Below are 22884 nucleotides of genomic sequence, written 5' to 3'. Positions count from 1 at the left end.
ATGATAATGTTTTAGTGCCAGTAATATATAAAACTATTGGGCGTGCAAATGAAGCGTTCAATATTCTAAAGATCATTGTTACGTTGAAAATAGATGCCAAGATTAACATAATAACAAAATTGACGTGTCTACCCATGACTGCTTTCAATTTCGATATCATTAAGTAAAGTGCTATTGCGAAAGAAATTCCATACTGGGAGTATCCCTTAGAGAGTAATTCTACTGATGTCTATTGAATGTAAAATGTAGGGGTTTAGACAAAGTATAAGTTTACGAGTTACATTATAATGTACCTACAACCACTTAGCTAATGGTGCTTATGATGCTGATAGTTCTGTGGTGCGATGTACCGAAAGGTATATGTCGGAGAGACATCAGTGTGGTCTGTTAGTGAAGACGTTTTAGTTTTAAATGAATGTTTTTGTTTGTATTAAGTTTTTAATGTGTTATACATGGCTGTGTTTGTGTGTGAGTGTAGTGGGTATTGTATACTCGTTCAATGGGGTGGGGCAAATCTTATGGTTTTGCTTCAGGTTTTTTTTTATATGGATGGAGGAGCAAACGAGCATGCGGTCCACCTGATGGTAAGCCACTGCTAGCAATGGACATCTTTAACCAATTTCATATAGACTTACTCCCACAACCTTCAAACTAAAAATCAGTGGTTGACACTTCTGTTACAGACAGACAGAAACCGGTATGAAGTAGTTTCACTGGAGTCGAACTATGGTCTACCATTTTAGCTTTATTTTATTTACTTAAATAGAAATATATTACATTTATTATTCAAGTTGCGATCAAAAACTTATTAAAGAGAGATTGTAAATAAATACATTTCAAATTTAAATATTTTCATAGATAACTCCATCCATCCATTAATTTCTAATATAAAATTCTTACTATACCTTTAAGGGTTGCTTTTAAAGCTTATTGCACGGGCGCTCTTCGCTTGTTTTTCTAGATAATGACTTTAGATCGAGAAGATAGCGCATGAAAAAACGGGGTAAAAAATTAAAATGTAAAGTATTTTAAATCCAATCACTTTGTTTGTTATAAAACGTCTGTATTAGAATGAACGTGGACGGATCATTGGTGTTTATAATGTGTCTAGGACTCATTTTGAACTCTGTTGCAAAAAGTTATTTTCAAAGAAGAGACCGTCAGATCGCTAACCTTTGCAATAACACGGAATCTATTAACCGTTACCATACCTTTTAGGAGTACTAATACGTGGGATTTTTTTAATACATTATGATTAAATTTCGAATCAAAAGATCTATTAGATCTGGAATTTTAAATTTGAATATTTTATAAAGTTTTCATGCACTAATTTAAAAATAATATGTGTATCTGTTTAGTGTCTTGATACTGTTGTTTTTTTTTTATAGTATATGATATAAAAATCGAGTACGTAAGTATAAAAAGGGTTAAATTATTTAATAAATATTTGAATAAGTCACCAATATATTTACAAAACATCACAATAACATTATCCTTTGATACAAAGTAATTCTACTAAAACAATTACAATTTTGAAAGTGGTAGAAGCCTTTGTGGTTCAACTCCGGCGGCACCACCACACCTATTTCTGCCTAATAACAGCAGTGTTAGGCGCTGCTCTGTTCCGTTTCGAAGGGTGTGATAAGGGAGATAAACCTTTTCGAGGCGTTCCAGCTTAGTCCTCAGGGGTAACGGCGTATCTGTGGCCGATCTCAGATAGGAATATCTAATACTATCTGGGGTTGATTACAGATGTCCATGGGCGCTAGTAGCCACTTACCATCAGGTGGACTGCATGCTTGTCTGCTCTTATATTATAAAAAAATACAATTACAAAATAACCGTTATTGTGGAAATTGCAAAATTTAGCAATAACACTGATTCCCGCAAACGCCGAAATGATCTAACAGTACAAGTATACAAAATTCTATTACATTATAACGAATTGAATAATCAAGAAATCCCCGAGTTCCGCAACTTAAGATTTCAATATTTGGTAAAGCATCCATTTTAAAATCCAAAAGGAATAAGGTGTCTAGACATTATTATTATTGTGATTATATATGACACGCATAATTAATATAAATTATTTAAAATACCTTTTCCAATAAATTACAACTGTATTTACAAATTTACAACATAATAAAGCGTTATTATGTTGAAGACTAAACTATCCTACACAATTTAATTCACCTAAAACCAATGACATTTTACCTGCCTAAAACACAATTAGAATTACAAAAAAAGCCGTTATTATGAAGATTGCTAAATTTAGTAATAACACTGATTCCCGCAAACGCCGAAATGTCTAACAGTACAAGTACGCAAAATTCTATTACATTATAACAAATTGAATAATCAAGAAATCCGCGTGTTCCGGAACTCGGGATTTCAATATTTGGTAAAGTTTCTTGTAGGTAAATTGATTTTAGAAAATTTCGTCCGTATTATTAGGACTTTGCTTGTTTTGTACGTTTCCAATTCAACCTTAATATCTTTAAGCAGTTTAGGAGTTGTGTATTTTTCGCTAAGTGTTTTATAATTGAAGTGTTTGTCTTTTATTTTTAAATACGGTTGGTTATTAAGGTCTTCGTTTTGGAACAGTGTGATCGACCAGGTCCCAGACTAGGTAGTGAAGGTGTGTTTAGTAGATAGACATAAAAAGGTTTTGAAAGGAATTAGTAGCGTCCAATCGATTAGGTACCCCCACTGCACCTATTTCATGTAAGAAACGTGAAGCAGTTCTGGCATTTCAGCGGAAGTATTTATGCCGACTAAGTTACATATGACACTACCGTCTTAGACACCGTATGTGACTTAAGGTATTTTTCGATAAGGAATACTCGAAGATTGAAGTATCTGAAGGTGGTAGAACACATTGTAGTACGACTCCGGCGGCACCACCGCCACACCTATTTCTGCCTAATAGCAGCAGTTAGGCGCTGCTGTGTTCCGTTTTGAAGGGTGTGGTAAGGAAGACATACTTTTCCGAGGCGTTCCAGCTTAGTCCTCAGGGGTGGCGGCGCATCTGTGGACGACGTCAGGTAGGATATCTCATCCTATCTGGGGTTGATTACAGATGTCCATGGGCGGCAGTAGCCACTTACCATCAGGTGGACTGCATGCTCGTCTGCTACTCCTATATTATAAAAAAAAATACGTGTGGCACTCGGAGACTGCCGCGGTAAAGCTATTGCATAGCATTTTTTATGCTACGAAAACGCTCAGAAGGAATTGCAGAAATACAATATATTCTTCCATAATCATCAACATTTACATTAATACATCTTTATCCACTATTTTATCATATCTCCATTATATAAGACATTGCAAATATCAGCTGACATTTCATAACTCCAAGCAAGACTGAACATTCTAAAATATAAAATAGAAAAGTATTTAATAAGTGACATAAAGTATTAACAACCAGCAATATAAATGGATCAATGCGATGTGCCTGTGACATTTGGCCGAATGTTACAGGTACATCGCATTTTTCATTAATAAATGCATTTTGTTTATTCATATTTAAAACACTTTGTACACAAATTATTTGTACCATAAATCATAACGGCGTTTTGATTTTGTGCTGTCAAGTCTGTCAGTTGTAATTGTACGTTTAAAAATAACAAACACTCTTTTACGTTATTTTATCAATCCAGAATTCAACATAGCTTATGTTGATAAAACATATTATTTGGATAATATGGTAATATAATTTTGAATTTTATAATGGGAATATAAAATATACTTCACGCAATTTTAAGATTTCTGCACGGATTATAAAAAAATGTGTTCCGTTACCGTAAAGTGTTTGTTTACAATCAAATACAAATCCTAATTCGATGTTCTAATCTCGCCTATGGTCATGACAGTGACGGATGACAGATAATTTCACCTGTCATACACGGCCGTCACAAACGTCACATTCGTATTAACGTCTCCTAACCGAACACCGATCGGACGCGCGCGCGCTGCTAACGAATCCGTTATTCTTCAAAATTTCGAACCCCATCATCCCAGAACCCGACATCATCAACCATCGAGCTTGTGAACTATCGCCGGTGGGAGTCATCGAGGCTGTATGCAGATTTAAGGTACGTGCCGTGTATGTGCCCGATCTGTTTGGCCTACAGCTAGTGCAAACATCGTCTTTAGATTTTCGATCGTTCAGACTCCTGTCTGTCCCAGCTGTGGGATTAAAGCCATCCGCCCGTCTGGTGGATGCGTATCCTACATCTTTATGGTGCCGAAACCCGGGACCCCACCTAATGTAATTGTGTAATTAACATTGAATACGCGGTATTTCTGGTCATATCGCTAGCTTAGAATTTTATAATCGAACTATCGTTTTAAACTGTACTTATCCATCACATTCTAGGCTATTCCATCCCGTCAGAAGTACATATCAAGTGTTTTGTGTAGTAATATCGTACTTAGTTACACTATAATATGTTCACAAACTAATTATTATCACCATCGATCAGGGTTCTTAAATCGTATTAATCGTAGTTATACACGTAGTATTTATCGTTAATTTTGTGAGATCAAATTAGGCAATCACTTTTCACTTTATCGGTGCTTAATTTAACATCGGCTCGCAATAATATCACTTTTACATACGTTGTTCATCATTATTCTCGTAGTATAACCCTTTTTACAAAGAATATTCTCGAAATTAGAACAATAGAATCGGAGTTTGTTGTAATTTGCACAATCATCTAGTTTTAACATTTTTGTCACAAAGTGGAAGGTATCTCGATATTCTTACGCATCGGCGCTGCGAAGCGCGTTCGGATACTTGAATATACGTTCCGTTATACCAACTGCTTTCGTGAATCATCGTGAATTATCTTTTATAAAATTGATCTTCTTTTTTTATTAATTCTTAAAAATGTCGATTCTAAGGAAACATTCGGCTCGTAAATTAAGTACGTTTAAACGATCTAAATCAAAATCGGTTGATATCGATTATACTCATCAAGATTTGCCTTCATTGCGTAGGAAACGAACTATCGCTTTTAAACGGTTAACCAAGGCTTTAGAAATAGGTATCTTGGCCACAGATGACTCATCGCAGCGAGATTTGTTTTTATCGTATCATCAGGAAGTTAAACAAATTGCCGCTAATTTCGAAGATGCTCATTTTACAATTTTAGAAATTTTAAATGATCCTGAAAATGAGGATAATGAAATTCAGGAACGTTTTGATGATATGTATTTTCGAGTTTTATCTATTTATCGTAATTTAACTAAAATCGAATCGTCTCAAACTTGTAATAATACGTCATCAAATATTCGGTTACCCAAAATTGCACTTCCGAATTTTTGTGGTAACATCAAAAAATGGCCTGAATATTTCGATACTTTTAACGCATTAATACACAACTCGAATTCGCTTACCGATACCGAGAAGTTTCATTATCTCATTTCTTCGCTCAGCGGCGAAGCACTATCGACTGTTAAAACATTTCCTATGACTCATGAACACTACCGTGATGCGTACGAAGCGCTTATCGCGCGTTATAAGAATAAACGCGATCTAGCATTTACTTGTTGGCGCGATATTTTAAACATTGAATTTAAATGCAATAACGCTTATGAATTTCGTAAATCACTTGATCTTTTTGAAGAAAACTTATGCATTCTGAAAACAATTAACTTACCGATTAATCAGTGGGATTTCGTTCTTGTGTATCATATTCTATCGAAACTTGACACGGGTCTCCGTCGTAACTTCGAAGAAAAATATTCAGAATGTGAATTGCCTTCATATCAACAATTAAAAGAATTTTTACAATCTAAGTGTGAAGCTTTATTACGCGATAAACATTTTTCTGAGTCAAATAAAATAAATAAATCTTCGCAAAATTTATTACCTTCGCAAACTAAACGCAATCATACGTCGCATGTACTTGTTGCTGCGAATAATCAACCTCAAGGCGCGAGTACATCAATATCAAATACGGTTCCGTACACAACAAGCAAGTGTCCGTTCTGTAACAACTTACACTCAATATTAGCATGCTCTGACTTTATCAATAAATCGATCGATGAACGTATGAAGATCGCCAGTGATAAGCGTTGGTGTTTTAATTGTTTGAAGCCTTCTCATCAATTAAAAGACTGCGAATCGGTATTTTCGTGTCGTACGTGCAAACGTAAGCATCATACCTTACTCCATCGCGATAAAATCGAATCAAATCAATCTTCATCGTCTTTGGTTTTAAGGTCCCCTAATCACACAACCGTTTTGCTTGCAACTGCGATCGTACAAGTCAGGGATGCGTCAGGTGTTATGCAATCGTTCCGTGCTTTGTTCGACACAGGTAGCCAAAGTAACTTTATAACGGAATCAGCTGTTAAACGTTTAAATCTTATACCTAATCGGGCTACTTCCAACGTAAGCGGTCTCGGTGATGTACCGACTTCACTTGTTGGTGACGTCACTTGCTGTGTAGGTACTAACGATAAAATTATTTATACTTTAGATATGCATGTCATTTCAAAAATATGTGGTGACCAACCTATCGCTAAATTAAATACTACCGGTTGGTCACATATCAAATCGTTACCGTTAGCGGACCCCGGCTTCGACGTGCCCGGTTCCATCGACCTATTGTTTGCCGCAGATGTTTTTGCGGAATCGCTCCTTAATCAACGCATAAAGGGAACCTCCAATCAACCCGCTGCCTTTCATTCTGTGTTCGGCTGGCTCCTTTTAGGTAAAATAGGTTTACATTCTACCACTTTAGTGCATACTTCTTCGGATTACAATCCGAGACTATCATCCTTAATTTCAAATGAAATAAAATACGAACAACATGTCGTATCCACACATCACTCACGTGACTCATCTGACCATTCAGTTGTTCCCGATTCTGATTGTTTTAAGAGGTCTGTGTCTCTTGAAAATTCCGAACTCTCAACCTTAAAGGTTCTTGGACTAAAGTGGGATTCTTCATCAGATTCATTTATTTTTGAATTTAAACATTTAGATCGGCCTTGTACTAAACGTTCAATTCTGAGTGAACTCGCTCGAATCTTCGACCCATTGGGATTTTTAGCGCCTATTACAATACAAATCAAATCGTATATCCAAAGGCTTTGGATTCTCGGTATTGGATGGGATCAAACTCCTCCCAATGACGTCATTAGTACTTGGAACTCATATCAAAATCAGTTACCGGAATTAGTTCAACTTCAAATACCGCGTAAATTAACATGTGATAATACTAATTCGTGTGAGCTGCACGGCTTCTGTGACAGCTCAGAGACAGCATACGGCGCTGTTATCTATTTACGCGTTACTAGTAACACCGGTGCAGTTAAAGTTTTCCTTGTGTGTGCGAAGGCTCGAGTAGCCCCGCTTAAACGTATCCAATTGCCTTGGTTGGAACTATGCGCGGCCGTGCTTCTCTCCGATTTATATAAATTTGTGCGTGAAACCTACCTTAATCGTATACAAATCGATGCTGTCTATCTGTGGTCGGATTCAACAGTCGTACTGTCCTGGTTACGCTCCCATTCATCACGTTGGGCCACATTCGTTGCAAATCGCGTAAGCCATATCCAAGACCTGACACCTCCTGAATGTTGGCATCATGTATCCTCTGGCGATAACCCAGCCGATATCTGCTCGCGTGGACAGTTTCCTAATCAACTTCTTCATAATTCCTTATGGTGGGCGGGTCCCCGCTGGCTCGCTGAAGATCATAAATATTGGCCTTTAAATACAGACAGCATAACTAATACGACTGATGACGAGGTAATTATTACTTCGGAGGAACGCAAATCAGTGACACTAGTTTCAGGTAACATCAACGAACCCTTAAAAACTGAAGGTAACATTATCGACACATTATTAAATCGTTTTTCTTCGTTGTGTAAAATTGTTAATACTCTAACTTTTCTCAACCGTTTTATTCACAATTCACGACATCCAAAGCAGGCAAACCGTAGTTATTTTCTTAATAATGTTGAACGTCATAAATCATTAATGCAAATCGTTAAACACGTTCAAAATTATTCATTTTCAGTTGAAATATGTAACTTGCAAAATAATAAACCGTTATCTAAACCGTTTCGTAAACTCAATCCGTTTCTCGATGAGCAGGGTGTGCTCAGGGTGGGCGGCAGGATTTCTCGATCAGGATTAGAATATGAACATAAACATCCTGCCTTCCTACCTTCGAATCACGTTCTTACCGACTTAATCATTGATCACATTCATCGAAATTATTTACATCCGGGTATAAACACTACCCATTTCTTACTCCTTCAACAGTTTTGGATCATCGCCGCTAAACGCACTATTCGTCGTCGCCTTTCTAAGTGCATTAAATGTTTCCGAACGAACCCACACCCATTGCAACCTTTCATGAGCGATCTTCCATCATTTCGTCTGAATCAAGTTAAGCCGTTTTCTATAGTAGGAGTGGACTTCGGCGGGCCGTTTCGTATCAAACTCGGTTCTCATCGCGGTGCCAAGTTAGACAAGGCCTATTTGTGTTTATTCGTATGCTTAGCAACGAAAACGGTCCACTTAGAAGTCGTATCCACATTATCAACCGAAGGCTTTATCGCTGCGTTACGGCGTTTTGTGGGACGCCGCGGTTGTTGTAATGTTATTCATGCGGATTGCGGCACTAACTTTGTCGGCGCTAGAAACCAACTATCGTCTTTCATGCATCACGCTTCTAGCGCCGAGAATATTGAGTTTAAATTCAACCCTCCGGGTGCCCCCCATTTCGGTGGCGTGTGGGAAATACAAATAAAGGCGGCAAAATCACATTTATATCGAGTAGTCGGTGATCAGGTTCTAACGTTTGAAGAGCTTACAACTCTTTTCGTTCAAATCGAAGCGGTATTAAACTCGCGGCCTTTATGTCCTATCAGTTCTGATCCTAACGATCTCTCCTGTTTAACGCCAGGTCATTTTCTCACTTTAGAGCCTCTAACTGCTGTCCCTGATGAGGATCTCTCTAACATAAATATAAATCGGCTTCATCGGTTGCAGCTGTTACAAGCTTTTCAACAGAACTTTTGGTCCAGATGGAAAAACGAATACTTAAACTCATTAACGCAACGCGCCAAATGGACCAAGGATTCTCAACCGTTATCGATAGGTTCGATGGTGATAATTAAAGATGACAATCGCGGCCCCTTGCAATGGGCTCTCGCCAGAGTGGTGAAGCTCCACTTCGGTGCGGATGGGATAGCCAGAAGTGCTGTGGTTAAAACCGCAAACAATCATCTCCTTCAAAGACCGTTGGTTAAGCTCTGTCTTCTTCCCATAGAAGACTAGCTTAAATCGTTTTAAATCGTATCGTTTTCTTAGCTTAAATCTTTTCACATCGTATTCTAACTTTAGTAATCACATCGCATTAAATCACATTGTAACTTTAGTTAAGCAAATCGTATCACATCATGTCGTAGATTTAGTTAGGCTATTTTTCTAAATTATACCGTAAGCTTAGTTAAGTAAATCGTATCTATTCTTATCGTATCCTAATTTATCGTTTATTAGTATCGTTTATCATTATCTATATCGTATGTTATCGATTGACCAGAAAATACCATAGGTATTTTGGTGGGCGGGATGTTCCGTTACCGTAAAGTGTTTGTTTACAATCAAATACAAATCCTAATTCGATGTTCTAATCTCGCCTATGGTCATGACAGTGACGGATGACAGATAATTTCACCTGTCATACACGGCCGTCACAAACGTCACATTCGTATTAACGTCTCCTAACCGAACACCGATCGGACGCGCGCGCGCTGCTAACGAATCCGTTATTCTTCAAAATTTCGAACCCCATCATCCCAGAACCCGACATCATCAACCATCGAGCTTGTGAACTATCGCCGGTGGGAGTCATCGAGGCTGTATGCAGATTTAAGGTACGTGCCGTGTATGTGCCCGATCTGTTTGGCCTACAGCTAGTGCGAACATCGTCTTTAGATTTTCGATCGTTCAGACTCCTGTCTGTCCCAGCTGTGGGATTAAAGCCATCCGCCCGTCTGGTGGATGCGTATCCTACAAAATGTGTATTACTGCCATCTGTGTTCAAGTTGACGAATTAAGGTTATCAAATAAAATAATAAGGAATGTAAAATAATACTTTATTCAATTATATCCATATTTTTCTATTGACAGTCAACAACTCGGTTGCCTGGAGACTTGATATCCAACAGTCCTCCACCGCTATTTTCACTTACACCACCAGGGGCGCCGGCAGCATTTGGTCAAGGTGACGGCGCACCAGTATGCCATTTTCAGTTCTGACTTCATAATGGAGTCTACCTAATCTTCGGATGACGACTCTGAACTCCCATTTAACTCTTGGGTTGGTGTAACTGCGGACTTGTACCTTATCACCTTGTCCGAACTCCTGCGTTGGCGGTGCATTGTAATGTAATCTGGATAGTGGGGAGGATTTCTTAAATAAGGCATGCATATAGGTTCTTACCTCTCTGCCGAACATTAACTGATAAGGTGATAACTCTTTTGTATTAGGTGTACGTCTCAAGCGTGCCTTGACAGTTAACAGATTATCGAATAAACTTCCGCTCTTGCTGATATAAAAGAACATTCAGGTATTAGCCGATTATTTTCTTTTTGTACATTCAAAAATTTAAATTTTAGCTTTGTATATATTTCTTCAAATTCGTACCTGTATTTTATTTCCTCTTCTAAATTTTCTTCTTCTGTAAGTCATTCAATTTTTTCTTGAATCGCGTAGAATTTGTTCAAATTTTCTTGTAAAGAATTCAGTCGTATATTTATTTCTTCAATGTCAATTTTTTCTATTCCCGAAATGTAATTTTCGGTTCGTTTCATTAACCCACGTAATGTGGCTCGTATTTCCTTATTGTTTTTTAGTTCATTCGACATCTCGTCGCCAATATCTAATAAAATAATAAGAAATGTAAAATAATACTTTATTCAATTATATCCATATTTTTCTATTGACAGTCAACAACTCGGTTGCCTGGAGACTTGATAGTTGGATATCAAGTCTCCAGGCAACCGAGTTGTTGAAAGGTGTTACTTATTTTCGTTACGGAATTTCTCGATTCGGTCGCCGCGCTCCAAGCCCGCGATAAAAGCTATGCAATAGCTTAAAAAATCTTATAAAAAGGCCTAGTACATCAAATACTTGATCAGTAGGTAATGAAATCTAATTTAGTATTCTCAGTAGGAATATGAGTTTCTTTTCCTCACATTTTTTTCCTTCACCGTTATAGCAAGTGATAATATCTAATACGCACATGATTTGAGCATGAAGAATTAGAGATGTCGAGTTTTAACCAACATTCAATTAGCCTAGCACTGTCTTAACGTAATACGTACACACTAAATTACTCCCAAGTTCCAACTCCTATTACAAAGTGATCTAGTCTATACGCACACTACAGCATTGGAACAGGAGCACCACAAGCCACATCTACCAACGTTTACCGACTGGTCAGTATTTAACTTGACTTGACTCCGACCTAACCTATAGAACCGAAATAGATTTAAACGGGTCTGAGTAAGCAGTATGTCATAATGAAACGTAGGAACCGAGACTAAGGTGTCCATTGTCAAATGAAGCACATGAAGCGTTCCAATTCAGTTCTCAGGTACTGTAAATTTAGAGTCCGGTTGAACTGTTAGCATTTAGTTGTCAAACGTTGCATGCCATTTCTGATAGGCCGAAGATGAGACTGGCTTTGGCTCAATCGTAACATTCACTGTGATACGTATAAAATGGATAAAATAGATATGTTATAATACATTTAAATTAACATATTGGATATATTCCCACGATAAAGTTTCCCGTTTTTGTAGATCCCATAGGATAGTGATACAAGTATATAAATCAGTTATTATAAAACGAAAATCATTTATAAAGTGATGGCTCTTCTGGTGAAGTGCTTACCACTAGATGGACACGTAGATGGTCCCAGGTTCCATCTAGGCATTTTATTATGAATCTTTGTATGGTTCAACAATGATTGCATTCTAAAATGGAAGCTTGTTTTAAATTTCTCGCTCATATCGCTCGTCTCGCCTCTATTTTGGAGTTCAATCTCTACTGAACTTATACATAATATTCTAAGTAAACCTTTACATTAATCGTACGAGCATACATCAGAAATACACATAAACGTCATATTAACGGTTACAAAACCATGCCATTTCTCAACACACGCAATTCGCCTTTCATTAACCGTAATATGTGCGTGGCAATAATTTTGTCGTGAAGATCTTAAAGGACCTCCATATATTATAGTTTAGGCCAAGATGGGTCTAAATAAGTGCTGTATACTGTAGAATGATTTAATTTGCTTTGTAAACCATACAATATCGTACTTAGATAATGAAAGGTATGATTTACGGCTGACATTTATGTAAATAATTCCCTGACTTAAGATATTGGGTGCCCTTGAGATTTCTTAGCGAGTACAAGCCCTTTTAAGTCCCTTTCGATGCTTATTAGATTTTCTTAGGACTATGATTTTACTCAAATATTTTCGATAAGTGTGTGATTTAGTATATCACGTTTCTACCTTATTTTATACCATTTCCACCTTATAACAGCAGTGCTCAGCGCTATTGTATTCCAGTTTGAAAGGATGAAAAGTTAGGGAGACATACTTATCCGAGGCGTTTCAACTAAGCCCCCAGGGGTAGCAACACACCTGTGGTCATCCCGTAGGACTCTTATCTTATATGGGGTTGATTACAGACGTTTAGGGGTGGCAGTTACTATCAGGTAGACGACATGTTCGCTTATTACTTTATGTTATAAAATATAGGTCACTTACACCAAAGAGTTACTGACTACTGAACAAGTAGGTTACTTTGACAAAGGTGTTGTATGCAAACACGCAGCCAAGTTCAGCTCGGTCCGCATGCACGGAGCTCGCTAAAGCGCCTCCATAAATTACCAGTGTAAGTTTAAGCAAACACAGAGTTAAATGGACCCTAGAAATGGTATTGATTTAGCGTAATATGAGCTTAAATAATGTTGCGAGATAATTATGGTAAGTAGAATTAAAAATGGTGAAGTTAATTATTTTGCAAATTCTTTCATAATGGCTGATTTGTAGGCACTATCATTGCATTAACCGAAAGTATCCGCGCTTTCCTCTTCAATTGTACCGGTGAGTCAAAACCCATTTTCATTCCTGTTGTAATTTCACAGGAATATCTCGTATACTAAGTAGTTATATGCTGGAAAGCGGTTACTTACACCAAAGAGTTACTGACTACTGAACAAGTAGGTTACTTTGACAAAGGCGTTGTATGCAAACACGCAGCCAAGTTCAGCTCGGTCCGCATGCACAGAGCTCGCTAAAGCGCCTCCATAAATTACCAGTGTAAGTTTAAGCAAACACAGAGTTAAATGGACCCTAGAAATGGTATTGATTTAGCGTAATATGAGCTTAAATAGTGTTGCGAGATAATTATGGCAAGTAGAATTAAAAATGGTGAAGTTTATTATTTTGCAAATTCTTTCATAATGGCTGATTTGTAGGCACTATCATTGCATTATCCAAAAGTATCCGCGCTTTCCTCTTCAATTGTACCGGTGAGTCAAAACCCATTTTCATTCCTGTCGTAATTTCACAGGAATATCTCGTATACTAAGTAGTTATATGCTGGAAAGCGGTTACTTACACCAAAGAGTTACTGAACACTGAACAAGTAGGTTACTTCGACAAAGGCGTTGTATGCAAACACGTAGCCAAGTTCAGCTCAGTCCGCATGCACGGAGCTCGCTAAAGCGCCTCCATAAATTACCAGTGTAAGTTTAAGCAAACACAGAGTTAAATGGACCCTAGAAATGGTATTGATTTAGCGTAATATGAGCTTAAATAGTGTTGAGAGATAATTATGGTAATTAGAATTAAAAATGGTGATATTAATTATTTTGTAAAATCTTTCGTAGTGGATGATTTGTAGGCACTCACTACATTATCCGGAAGTATTCGTGCTTTCCTCTTCAATTGTACCGGTGAGTCAAAACTCATATTTATTTGCTAAAAACCCTATAATAATAAATGAAAGAACTATTCTTCATAACACACTAAGATATATTGATCTTGTTCACACATGCACTTTGTAACACTCTGTGCATACATGCATGCAACGTTAAAGTGCCTCCATAAATTACTTGAGTAAGTTTAAACGTACATAGAATTAAATGGCCCCAAGAAGCGATGTTGATTGGTCGTAATGGTCGGTTTAACCGAATTTATTGAAACATTCAGGTATATTGAATGAACTATGGCTTTAGTTTAGTTTACTTAACTCTAGTATTAAGCACTTATAAGTAAAGACGTAGGTAAACTATATGTTTAATATGAGTTTACTATAACCTAATTTTTTTTTTTTTTTTTGCATAACTCTTCATAGTTTAATTTATAATTATAACCATAACCTAATTATATTTGTAGAAAATATGTACTTAAGGGTCGTTACCGTCAACCAATTATTGTCCCATCGTTGGGCACGGTTTCTCTCAAAGTGAGAGAGATTTGATAGACTTCACTCATTTTAAGAAACTTTTTTAATGAACTCGTAAATTTCCTCACGGTGTTTTCCCTTACCATGTATAAAGCAAGTAATGATTATTTAATAATACGCACATAACTTTACAAAATCTTAGTTTGTACTACTAGGCTATTACTGAATACCTAAAGTCCATAAAATAGTAGATATTCGAAAACATAAAAGAAAATCTTTTAAACGGGACGTTCCAACTTAATTCTTCCCGAATGCTACTCAGCCCAACTGGATCCTCCTATCGGCTTCCCTCTCAAATTTGTTTTTACCTAATTGCATGATCTGCCCGAGGTAAACATATTCCTGAACAACTTCGAGAGTCATGCCCTCAACGGTAACAGGGCTAGGAACAACATGCTCATGGAACATAACTTTCGTTTTGTCCAAGTTCATTCCCAGCCCCACCCGTCGGGAGGCACCATTTAGGCTGTTCAGCATCTAAATCTACAATAAGTCAGTCTAAATATAGATAAAGGTTAAAGAGGTTTCAATATATGATTCATTCAGAGATAGAACTATTTATAGTTCGACTTCGGAGGCACCACCGCCACATATATTAATACGCTTTTATTAGCTTCAGACGTATGTATGTTAGTATGTAACGGAATCTTTGAACATGATTTTAACCCCCTTCACAACGTCGGATTAACTTGAAATTTGGCATACTTATTAAGGACCGATGACAATTCAATATTTTAAACATTCTGACCCGTTATCCTTACTAGGATAATCAGGATCAGCGATTTTTGTTTTCCTGAGACCCGGAAGGTCTGCGTTAAGACCAATAAAGGAATCTACCAGGCGCGTCGATCACCTAACCTAACCTGACCTGACCTGACCTGGCCTGACCTGACCTGACCTTGACCTGACCTGACCTGACCTGCCTGACCTGACCTTGACCTGACCTGACCTGACCTGACCTGACCTTGACCTGACCTGACCTGACGTGGGGTGCTTTTTAAGATATTATCAAAATGATAATCCTTCTACTCAATATCTATCAATAAAATATTTATAACTATTGACACCATGCACCCCACGCTTTTTTTACAATAAAAAATATTTTTATCTTATTTACACTATTCTTAATTCAAACTTTAAAAACATTATTTTATATTTTTTAGTTGGATTTTCTATAAAAAGTGTATTTTTTTAGTTTTTTTAAACTATTATTTATTTTTCATTTTTTGGTCGAATTTTTTATAAAAGCGTATTTTTTAGTTTTTTTTAACTATTATTTATTTTTGTTAAACGCTGTTGTGTCCAATTTGATGTTGTGGCGAGGGAGGTATACTTATCCGAGATATTTCAACTTAGTCCTGAGGACTAAGAACGTAAAAACATATCCGCGTTCGGCTATGAAGTATTACAGTTTTTCGTTACCCAATGTTTCTGTGAAACATCATTAATATTTACGAATATTCAGGTTAAATACGTCCATTATTCTAACAATATAAATTAGCATATATAGTAATATGTGATGAGTTATGGACCATCGAAGTGTGAACTCCAAGTAGGTTGCATTCGACAACGCCGGTATAAACTTGTGTCCGAAGTTAGACTTCGCATGCAGAGCGCTAAAGTGCACCCATAACACAGATTTATATGGCCCTGGATGTGATATTGATTGATGTTAAAGAGCTCTCAATAAACAAAACATGTTTTGCTTGTAAATCTTTTGGTGATTCGGAAGCACCGCCACCATACTATTTCTGTTAAACAACAGCAGTATAAAGCACTGCTGTGTTTCGGTTTGAACAGTGTGGTAAAAGAGGCATACTTATCTGAAACCAAATACTAATTTTAACATAGTCCTTAAGGGTAGCATCGCATCATTGGCCAACCTCAGGTAGATTGCGGATGTACACAGGCGACAACTGTTTCTTACCATCATGTGGACTGCATGCTCGTTTGCTATCTTATATCTAAATATATATAACTTAAAGGTGACTGACTGACGTAGTGATCTATCAACGCACAGCCCAAACCACTGGACGGATCGGGCTGAAATTTGGCAAGCAGGTAGATGTTATGACGTAGGCATCCGCTAAGAAAGGATTTCGATCAATTCTACCCCCAAGAGGATAAAACAGGGGATGAAAATATTACTTCGTAACGCGAGCGAAGCCGCGGGCAAAAGCTCGTTATTAGATAAATCTGAAATAGATTTTAATGAATGATACGAACTATTAGTAAAATACTAATAAGTTTATAATCACACACATAATATCTTATGTATAAAATTCTCGTGTCATAATGTTAGTTACCGTACTCCTCCGAAACGGCTTTACCGATTTTCATCAAATTTTATATGCATATTCAGTAGGCCTGAGAATCGGCTACTATCTATTTTTCATACCCCTAAGTGTTTAACATTTTTTTTATTTATATGGCAACACAACATTTGCCGGGTCAGCTAGTAATTATGTAAAATGTATGTGTAGGTATATAGCAGAATGTTTTACAAAAAGTAATTAACTAAAGGTAATTTCAAAGGTGCGTTGAAATATTTTACTTTGTCTCATGCATTTTTTATTAAAATCACAAAATTCCTTATAATCTTTAGATTCACAGACCATGTATCAATTAAAGAGTTTTGGTGCAATGCGTGACTAACCGTTAATTCGCGGACCGTCGGAAGCCGGTATAATATCAATTCATTAAAAATATATCCGAAAATTTAATTATTAATTAAAGGCGTAAGCATTTCGCTCCCTGAAAGTTTCTTAATGAAGGCTCCATCGATAAATCGATGAACAAAATTGCACATTCCAAAGACTATACATCGTCGTTAAAACTTTTCCCCATGGCGTATTCTGTGTACAGGTTCTTGTCTCATAAAGCGGTCACAGTCGAAGCAAGATTAACAGCAGCGGTTTATTATGCCCGCCGATAGGGGGCGTGCACATGGGATGTGCGGAAATTACATACTTGTTTTTTATGGATGTAATTGCCTGTAGGTGTGAGCTTGAGTGACTAAACACATTCAACTATAGAAGTAATAGACTGGGTATGAGGAAAATTGCCATCTACTACTTATTACAAATTGGTAACAAGTTGTCCTGGGATATGTGTCAAATGTTAATTAATCCGAGATGTCACTGTGAAGGGGGATTTGTATGAAAATCGTAACAATGTCGATTCCATATTCCAATGCGTTTTATTTCCTTGCGTCTGACGAATCGTGGCATTGGCCTTTCTCAAAGATCGTAGAAGCAGTTGGTACTACCAGGGAGGTGAAGCCGCCACACCTATTTCTAGCATGAAACAGTCTTGCGTTTCAGCGACAAAATGTGGATACCGTTTGACTAATAAGCGAACATCGTAATCGTTAGCACTGGCAATGCATCTGTGGCTAGCTGCTAGCTAGATTAGATAAAACGTATGTTCCATATGGAGTTTTTTTTAATTATTCACGAGACAGAATGACAGTTGATATTGTCAAGACTGTAATTAGTAAAATTTAAAGCGTAGTCCAGGGTTCAATCCAAGACAATATGTACCACACCAGTTACACTGACTGTGAGGTTTTGTATTCCACTTTACCTGCTTGGCACAGAGAAATAAAAAATAATATTAAAAAACCAAATATGTAAGACAAATTCACAAGCAAAATATTTAGCATATAACGTATTATGTAAAGTAACCTTACGAAATAAATAACGAATTTCATAAAAATAAAATAAAATACAATGTTTATTACCAAATAGTGTGAACTCGTCCTAAACAGCGGAAGCCACATGGGAAGACTTGTATAAATTAAGAGAGCGACAATTTCTAAAATTTATTATACGGTACGTGAGGGGCGGTATTGGCAACGGGCGCTTTATTTAATTTGACGGTTTCGAACAATTTGTTGGGCGTTTCAATTACAGTATGCTGATAGGAGCCTCTTTCAGTGGGATTTTTGGTGCAGGCTACGTTTTATCTTGGGTAATTCAGCGAAAGAAGGTGAAAAATGTGTGAGTACCTCTGGAACGAAAAAGGTGTATTAGCAAAAAGAAATTAATACAATCGAACAAAAGATGTATACATTGCAAATTAATTTTTCATTAATTAATTTAATTTTTTTCAATTAATAAGAAAATAATAGGTATACTAATACAAAAGAAAATAAAACTTGAGAAAAAATATTTATAACAAACAAACTTAAGCATGTAAAAAAGAATGCAATAGGTAATTGGTAATACTTACAATAATAGGGAAATTTATAAATAGTCTAATAATTATATAAGGATTTTATTATTCCACGGCATTTCTTGCTTTTTTTCTTTTTATTTGCGATTTTTTCACAGGATTACAGGTTTTTCTTACCAGTTCAAAACGATTCTACTACTTTGAAAAATAAGTACTAAAGTGATAACTATACAAAACAATATATAAATACATAAAACATTTAACATTTAAAATAACAAATGGAACGTAAAATTAAACGCTAAATAGTAGATAGTGGACCATTTTGGCAGTAATGTCGGCTAACTTTAATGGGCGTGGTTAAACGCTTGATAGGGGAGGAAATTATCGTGAATTTAAACTGAAACGTATTTTTGGGTACACATTTAATTTTTATTTTTAAATTACGTTATAGTAATGAAATTGTAAAGTCTATTAGTATTATAACCTTATCGTTTATTGATGAAGACAGATGGACATTGTGTATGTTGCAACTGGCGGACCTAGAAACCTGTGAAGTTTTTATAGCAGTACTTTTTGGAAGGTAGTCGGTAAAACATGTATAGTTCTACCGAATACCCGAAAGTACGTACCTATTTCTAGTATTCTATTTGGAGTTGGTTACTTTTACGTAGTAGTAGTCGTCTGCTACTCCAATAAAATAAAAAAAAAACCTGTGGAAAGTCACCCTTAAGCTCCTAATTTTCTAATCGAAAAGGGTTTAGAAGTAACATGTTTGTAATAAGCCTTTCTAAGGGTGTATCTAACCTCACCTACATTAGCCAAGTGTATGTGCCGTTATGATGAGTGTATCACTAGAGCTAGGAACCGCACTTTTATCATACCACTTTGGCGCGGTTTAAGTTATGAGAGAAACGGATATAATAATTGTTGTGTTCTTGAGGCGATGATACCATCTTAATAATAACATTCTTGTTTAAATAATTCACTTCAGTCTTTTTTAAGGTTCCTTTTAAGTAATATTGAATTTTCCCAAAAATAGTAATAAACTTGTTATAAATATAAAGAGACCTTTCGTGGTGCGACTGGGATACAATCGCCACGATTATTTGAATGCCAATAATAATATGCGCTTGCGTATTTTGGTTTAGAGTTTGGGTGATAAACGAATATTTTTATGAGACATTCCAACTTTTTCCTCACCAGTGGCTGATCTAAGATTGGGCTCTAATTTTATCTGTGTATTGATTACAAATGTCAGTATTTTTAGTAGCCATATCAGATGTACTATCGCGTTTGATACTTCACACATAAAACATTTTCTACTCTCTGTATTTTTTAACTTGTACCATCACAAAACACTGGCACTAACACGATATTGCTTTTTTCCTTACCGGCCCTCCCTTTTTCATGTAAAACGCCGTGATCCACGTAACGCCTGGGTATGAGGTATGTAGATAGGCTATTGGTGAATAAAATAGACACGGTTATGTCGGAACATCCTAAGAGATCGCTTTATTTCACAATGGGATAAGAGCCTTCTTAGTTAGGCGAAGGATTTTTAAACGTTCCTAAAGTAGAGGTTCTCAATTTTGTCCGTAGATATAAGTATCTTTTAAATTTATATCATTTAAGTTAATTTGGGAATTAAAGATAGTTTGTAGAGCCAAAACTCGCATTTGAAGTCGCATATATTATTTATCCGATTGTGAAGAAGGTAATGCTTTGTTATTTTTTACTAAGTGTTCACATACATAATAAAGCGTAATTTATTGTAGATCTTCTAATTTAAGCGGTTTATGTATCACATATCTATTCAGACGCGTTTATACGCGTCGAAAAATCTATCAACGGTTAATCTTATGATTAACCGTTGATAGATTTTTCAAACACCAATTTAGTCGCCTGAGCGGCAGCGGATTAGGCACCTACTAGTATATTATACTGTAATCTTTGGCATCTTCTCAGTAGCTTGAGGGATGAGATGGCCTACGCAACGATAATCCAAGCGATAGGCAATGAGGAAGTAGCCTCAACATAATAGCAACAGTAAGATCAATCTTGACTTATCGGTTATATACGTGCGTTCCATTAGACGCACTTCCTGCTTCGTTCATTAACAAATGTAACCCAGCATTGCTTTTAACCGCAGATCCCATTGACGTACGAGCTCAATAAAGAAGGAACTTGGCTCTCGGCAGCTAATATATCGCGCTTATCGTAATGACTGCACTCTAGTTAGCGCGGGATTAAGTGACCACACGACCGCAAATATAACCGTATTTTTAAATCCTGGAAAAATGTTTCCCAAGAATCCACAATTTGTCGTTACTTCAGACGCTTATCGAAGCTTGCTGATCCTAAGTTACAAGTATCTGGATTTAAACGGATATGTGGCTATTTTTCAGCGCATAATAGATAAGAATGTGCAATGTGAACCCTTATAAGTGTACTCGTATTTACAATTATTAATTTGGACGTACGATTATACATTTTCAGTTAGTAAACAAATGTGTCCCTTACAAGACGTATGGGAGTTTATAGTTATTGGTTTTAGTACAGGATCCCTAGTATAGTTTTCATCATTTATTAATAACAAGCTAATTTTTCGTGAGTAGCTTCGTTTCGACAAGACGCCCAACATTTTTCCTTACAGCAATGTTGGTAAATGGTAGCTTGATGGGGCAGCAAGGATAAAATATGTTGACCGGACGAATTCTAAAAATTTATTACTAACCAAATTTTTCTTTGTTAATTATCAAGATAATTATTTAAATAACGTGAAAAAATATTTGTCCTACAAAATATAAGGTTTTTATTAAGGCGTCCCCCCTCTCCAACATGTATCATAAACAAGGTCATGAAAAATAATTACTAACCAGCTGATTTTTTTTTTATTGGCTGTCTACCATTTACATAGTCTACCATGCACATTGTCCTACAAATTACATGGTATGTCATCTCGGACCTACACTTAAAAGTTGTAGTACTAATACTTAATGTAAAAATAATTAGTATCAAGCTGAGTGTTCCAGAATAGCTTCGTTTCAATGAGACGCCCAACAAATTCTCGTACGAAAGTTCTCGATTGTGGTTTATAACTAAAATAATAGGGATGAAATATGTTGATTTGACGAATCAAAAAAAAATATTACTAACCGAATTTTTTTTTATTAATTATCGAGACAATTATCTAAATAACGTGAAAAAATATTTGTCCTACAAAATATAAGGTTTTTTTTAAGGCGTCCCCCGTCTCCAACATGTATCATAAACAAGGTCATGAAAAATAATTACTAACCAGCTGATTTTTTTTTATTAGCTGTCTAACATTTATACAGCTTACTACCCACATTGTCCTACAAATTGCGAAGTACGTTATTCCAGTCCGCCAGTTTTATAGTTTATTTATATTATATTATAGTTAAATTACAAATCTTGTAGGATTAATAAAAGTTACCCTTTTTTTTGTAGGACATTGTTTTATTTAGATAAAAATTATATTATCCTATCACGTGATACCTTTGTCCTACAGTTACTAATAAAAAAAATAATCCTGCGGAATTAACATCTTTTCAGCGTAGGTCCGAGATGACATACCATGCAATTTGTAGGACAATGTGCATGGAAGACTATGTAAATGGTAGACAGCCAATAAAAAAAAAATCAGCTGGTTAGTAATTATTTTTCATGACCTTGTTTATGATACATGTTGGAGAGGGGGGACGCCTTAATAAAAACCTTATATTTTGTAGGACAAAAATTTTTTCACGTTATTTAAATAATTATCTTGATAATTAACAAAGAAAAATTTGGTTAGTAATAAATTTTTAGAATTCGTCCGGTCAACATATTTTATCCTTGGTTCCCCCTCAAGCTACCATTTACCAACATTGCTGTAAGGAAAAATGTTGGACGTCTTGTCGAAACGAAGCTACTCACGAAAAATCAGCTTGTTAGTAATAAATGATGAAAACTATACTAGGGATCCTGTACCATTTGTTATTGGGACGTATTTAATTGACAGTATTACATTTGTACGGAACCCTCACTACGAGTGTTTATCTGGCTCCTCGCATCTTATTAAAATAAAGCTGACAGTTTATTTTAATAAGATGTAAGAAGCTAATTCAGTCCGCTGGATGGTAAGTACTGCTGCCTACGGATTGTAACGTTAGTTTGTTAAA

This window comes from Epargyreus clarus, unplaced genomic scaffold (genome assembly GCF_041222505.1).
Source record: "Epargyreus clarus isolate Ecla_fem2 unplaced genomic scaffold, WU_Ecla_fem_2.2 ptg000019l, whole genome shotgun sequence".
In the NCBI taxonomy this organism is placed as follows: Eukaryota; Metazoa; Arthropoda; class Insecta; order Lepidoptera; family Hesperiidae; genus Epargyreus; species Epargyreus clarus.
The sequence above is the reverse complement of the archived record's forward strand: the minus strand, read 5'-3'. Positions refer to the sequence as shown.